The following is a 6,000-nucleotide window of genomic DNA, read 5'->3' as shown; positions in this document are numbered from 1 at the left end:
GTGTGTGTGTGTGTGTGTGTGTGTATATATACAATCTTAGTTCCAAGAACAGCGCATACTTTCTTGAAGGATGGCAAGATCGCCTGTGGAAAGACACCATGGGGCCACACGGTTATAGCACAAGTTGGCCCAAAGTCTGGCTATCAGCTACCCACCTCGTTCTCGCGCAGCCTAGGGTATGCAGAGCCCCGCTCCAATCAAAGATCGACTCCGTTAGATATAGCGAGGCTGATTTCGATCGCCACAACGGAGGTAGCAATGGGAGACCACCCGAGTGCCGATGAAATGAAAAGACGCCCCCAACTTACACTGAGCCAACACGAGATCGGATATCACAGTGCAAAGGATACAGTGGCCCAACTTCGGGAGAACGGTCACTCGTGGCCGAATGCACTAGACTTGGCCAAAACAATACGCTGCAATTGCAGGCCATGCCTTGGGCAACGAGTGTTGAGAAAAGGGTCCCACCCCCTGATAAGCATCGATGCGAAGTATCCATGGGACCACATACAGGTGGACATAATACCCATGCCACTCATCTCCACGACAGGATATAAGTAAATCCTCCATGTTATAGACATAGCCCCAGGCTACTCTACCTTGATTGCAACTAAGAGCAAATCCGCGGAAGATGTCACAGCCGAACTGATGAAAGTGTTCGGAGCACATGGTTTCCCACGGAAGCTCCAGTCAGACGAAGGGGGCGAATTCTCCAACAAGATTCCACGGCTACTCACGCAAGAGGTAGGCATCATGCCCGCAAAGTCACCACCATACCGGGTCACCACCATACCGGCCGCATGTTTTGGGAACTGCGGAACGTAGACACAGAGACATCCACGAAGGGTGAGCAAACTCTGCAGGTCGCTTCCAACGGCGTGGGACGTCAGACTGCCATTGATCATGCTCTGTCAGAATCTCCGCATCTCACGCAGGCACAAGACAGCCCCATTCAGTGCGTACTTTGGAAGAAAGCATGTTCCGTTCACAAATTTTACCGACGATCTGCCAGATAGCCAGCCAGTCACCAATGAGACGTGGGCCCATCGCATGGATAGGTTACACGATACTATTCTACCGATAAGTATGCAGACTCACTGGCGAAGCAGTTCGATGGACTCCATGCGTACGACTTAGTCACGTTCCAGGACGGTGATGTGGTTATTGGTGAAGTCGGAGGGCCGAACGACAAAGGCAATGCGACCAATGTTTGGTCCGTACGTGGTCAAACAACAACAGGGTCAAGGATATATCCTGGCGAACAAAGACGGCACCACCCCAAGCACGTTCAAGGGCAAGCCGGTCAGAGTGGAACTGTTGCGCTTGGTACATAGAGCAACGGATCCACCTCTGGCGAACGAGATGTGGCAAGAACAGGGTTCGGCTTTCAGGCACATCATCCGACACCGCCAGAATGACCACTCCGGCGTCATGGAATACTTAGTTCGGTGGAAGGAAAGCAGTCCCATATGGGAGACATCAGAAGCCTTCGATGACCCAAATGACATTGCCGCATACCATAAGGCAGATCAAACGAGAAAGAAGAGAAGAGAGTTGCAGAATCCAGGGATGTAATAGCTTCGGACCCTACTAAACTTATTTTATTAAAATACTTATTGTTTCAACAATGAAGGCACACGCCAGTTTGTAGGTCGGTTATACCCTAAAGTGTTCCTATTCTCTAGGCACCACGAATAGTCTCTAGCTCGAGCAGACTTAATTGCGAGCACCCCACCTCCAAGGTGATGAGCCAGCTAATGGGTCGTCTTCGACCTAAAATGTTCCCATAGGCAAGGCGGCCTGAGTTTCGTCGCATAGCCAGTGTTCCGGTCGGCAAGGACCGTTATTCCAAGGTAATTGCAATACGTTACGCACTGTTGCTTCAGGCACAGCTTTGATCCGCGACAGGCGGATATAATCTCGACATCAAAGACAATGATTTTAAGGAATTTCATCTTTAGAGAAGCTCTCCCATCACCAGTGATGCTCAAGCTTGGGGGGAGTGTAATAAAACTCCTTGATGGGATAAATCTGGTTAGGTTTAGGATATACATAATTAGCAGGTTTTAGTTCCATAGAGTCGCATATGGTGAGACTCTACGGAACTCACGTAAACAGTCCAGTGACTTAATAAATATACCTGACCGAGGCTCACTGAGCCTCAGTAGGATTTATGACCGTATTTGACGTGTTTACTACACTCTACGTAGACAGTATACAGTATCTCTATTGCGGCCTGCGCAGTGTGTCCTTTCGATAGATTTTTCTCCATCGATCTCCAAAAGGGATTTCTAAAACTATAGGTAGTTTTAACTTGTCCTCTTTCCCTATCTGTGAAGTTCTTCGCGGCTTTATTGTTATCTAGCCCTTCTTCGTATTCGAGCCAAAGGTTCCATAGTGTTTTAGGCCCTTTGCTAAGTATTGGTTCCCGTACATTTGGCTGTTGTCCGAGATTGTGTTCATGATTGACATGTGGTGGATCATTTTGTGGTGGATTGTTTTGCTGCTGATTATTGTTCTGCTGTTGGTTCTGCGCATTACGTCGTGCTCTGTATGGTAGTTACGTACGGTGGAAAACTGCTGCCATGTCTTTCCTTGTCGTCAGCACTAGTTTTCTTAGTCTAGTATTTTGTGCGATGTACTCCAGCTTATCCTCCTCCGTCATTTGTTTCAGGTGGCGTACTTCTACTGTGAGTCCTAATATTTCATTGTGCAAGTCTTGCACATTCATGTGTTTTACATTCCCGACCCCTGGTGCGCCATCGATCTCTTGTATGCGAAAGCTGTCATTACTATCGCGTACTATTAGTACTTGTTGTTTGACAACAACTTTTGTCAAATCAGTGTCTGGATGTATGTTAAAGTTCTCATTCATGTGTGCCATAACTGTCTGTTTAAATTCCACACTTATCAGTACACTGTCCGTTAGCGCTAAGTATAACCTAATGGTGGCAAATAGTCTTTTGTGCGCTTCGTGTATGTTTGTTAGGTCATAAAGACCTGGTATTACACCGCTTAAAATCTCCTCGGTGTCTATTATCTCTGCATTTTGCTGTACTTTATATATACAAGGTCCTCTAGGACCGCAAAGTTGTTCGGATACCTTTGCGTCTGGATAAGGCAGCAGGTTACTTGTGTATGTGTCCACTTACCTTCTTTGTCTGTATCTCGGCGTTCCGTCAAGTTTTATAGCCCATCTACCCCTAGCATTAACGTCCCCCTTGGTAGTTCCCCTACGTTGTACATATGTGCATGGACATTTCCTAAAACTATGTGTACATATGTTAGGTACCGATCCCATTGCCTCAAACCCATCTAGTGCTACTATTCTCTTCAGTGCACTTCTTGAGTAGTCAGTTTTCAACTGATCATCCCTACCAGTTTGACCATTGGCAGTGAACATTCACTCTAAAATCTACGTGGACGGATCAGCACTATCGTCGAACCTTTCAATCAGATGGGCGGTCAAACCCACAAGCGCACACAAATAAGAATCCATGCTGCCTAGTACTACCTGCCTTGATACTTGATTTCTGTTGCTTATATTTTTGCTCTGCACGACCTCTATAAATAAGCAGTTTTAATACCCCTGCTATATTTTTCAAATACTCGTACTTCAAGTTACACGCATCATCGACCCTGCACACAAGTTGAAACGTCCACGTCCACAATCCATGCAGAGTTGAGTTTTGGAAGCTGGCGTGTTCAAGATTGATTTTCAATATGTTCTTATACTCATTATACTCAAGTGGTTTCTTCTCTGATCTTGGCTTACCTTCGCCACGAAGCTCCCAACGTGCAACTTGTTTGAACAGATTGTTCAGCGCCGGTGATTTAATTGGTTTACACTAATCATCTACTATGTCCCACTCATTATTTCGTGGCATGTACCATGATATCGCCTTCTTATCGAAGAGAATACCGTTAGCCCTTCTCAAAGTAGGCCTATCGTCTGGTCCAGAAACCTGGACACTATATGCAAGTTAATTGAAATATCGACAGAGATCGTCTGGCTGAATGGCCAAAAGTATTTATCTCAACTTGGCATTATTTGCTTTCAAAATCAGTATGTTGATCAAAGTTGTAGTTAGGTCTAAACCAATTTAGGAATTCACGTGTGATTGTGTTGTACACTACCAGAGTCTCTGGATTAGACATGGTTATAGTATGCTTTATTTGTAGTTTTGTGTGTGTTTTTTTTGTGCCTATATATCTATGTTTTGCGTTTTGTTCTGTGTGTTTAAAATGTACGACCCTGTAGGTAGTGCAAATTCCGCGGGCGGGCCGGGCCCTACAAGTAGTATTATGGGTGGACTTTACGATATCCAATTGATTCACGTTCTCAGTGCGGAATGCACAAGGGTCAAACAAAGTCGTAAAAAAGGTGCAAAAAGTACGATCCTGTGTTTGAACAATTTTCACGAAACTAGTCCATACAACTGCTATATTATGGAGAATACTGTAGTTTTGGGATGGCAAAAGCTGCAATACAGTCATCAGTGGATGCTCATGACCAATGGGGAAGTATTGGTAATGATCTAGGACCAATAGGCTACACGGGCGGTATGACTGGTGATAGGAAGGAGTAGTATATTGTTAAAGAGTCTGACCTTGGTCATACGACCGAAACAATACATAGATATAAACCCAGAATTTGTGTAACAAAAATGAATTTTTACTGTCAGCAGTTGAATTTTTCCGAGACTCATATGCAAGCGGGTTGGAAAGAGTTAATTTGTAGCCAAATGCCGTCATTAGGTTGTGAATCCAGGCTTTAGAGCGGGTTGTATCAGATCTTGCGATATATTCGGCTTCTCCAGAGCTGATGGAAACCGTTTTCTATTTTTGCGACCGCCAATATATGGGGTTAGAGTTGAAACAGATAAGAGTACCTGTTTGTGATTTCCGGGTGAGAGGGCTTGTTGCCCAGTCGGAGTCCGCATAAGATAACAGGGCGATATCCAAGGTCTGAGTGGATGTACGAGGATGAAATGTAAGTGCAAAATTAATCGTCCCTGCAAGTTAGAGTAGGATCCTAATGAGAGCATCGTAGTGCGGAACCAATGGAGCAGCAGAAAATGCAGCGAGTTGGCTAAGTGTGCAAACTATGTCGACACGTGTCATATTGACAGCAAAGCTCAGGGCGCCAAGAAGACTGCGGAATCGACCAGAGAATGGCTCGCCAGTTAGTTCTCCTGGATGTGTGTCAGTGCCAGGTGTTGGTTTCGGAGGAGTGTCCTGGACATGGGAATGTGTCGATCATACGCTGTATATATATGCGTCTTGTAAAAGGGAGATAGTCCCTGATCCATCCTGTATAACACGGAACCCGACGACATGACGAGCTATGCCCAGGCTAGTCATGTTGTAGTGGGTAGAGAGTTGTATGTAGAGTCATTGATCGTCCGTAGTCTGTGGGTCAACGGCCGGAAGAATCTCATCGACATAAATGACGACGACAAGGTCCTGGGAACGATGAATTCAGATGGTCTCGTCAGCGTCCGATTGTTGAAAATCAGCGTGGCGAAGCTTGGCACCAATGTCTAAATTCCAGAGTCGGCCGGACTGTTTAAGTCCATAGAGGCCGCGCTTCAGCTTGAGGACGTGATTAAGAGGCTAGTGACCCAGTTCGACAGACCCCTTTGGTGGCAGCATATAGACTGGAAAATTCAGTTTGCTGTAAAGATAGGCGGATGTAACGTCGAAGTAGTGGACCACTTTCCGTTCAAAAGTAGCTTTAACAAAGAAGAGACGTATGCGGTAGAATGGACTGCCGGTGCGTAAGTATCGGTGAAACTATCGCTGTGTTGTTGCTCGTCATCACGAGCAACCATCCTCGCCCTATAGCGGGTCAGCTGGCCATGCTCGTCATGTTTAAGTGCAAATGCATATTTACTATGAATGATGTTTTGAGTCCTTGGGGACGTCCGTCAGGGGGATGACATCAGCGAGGTCATTCCGGATATGATGAGCACGCTCGGTGTCTATGGCAGCGGCCCA

The sequence above is a fragment of the Sphaeroforma arctica genome, assembly GCF_001186125.1.
Source record: "Sphaeroforma arctica JP610 unplaced genomic scaffold supercont1.289, whole genome shotgun sequence".
Lineage (NCBI taxonomy): Eukaryota > Ichthyosporea > Ichthyophonida > Sphaeroforma > Sphaeroforma arctica.
Note: the sequence above shows the minus strand (reverse complement) of the source record.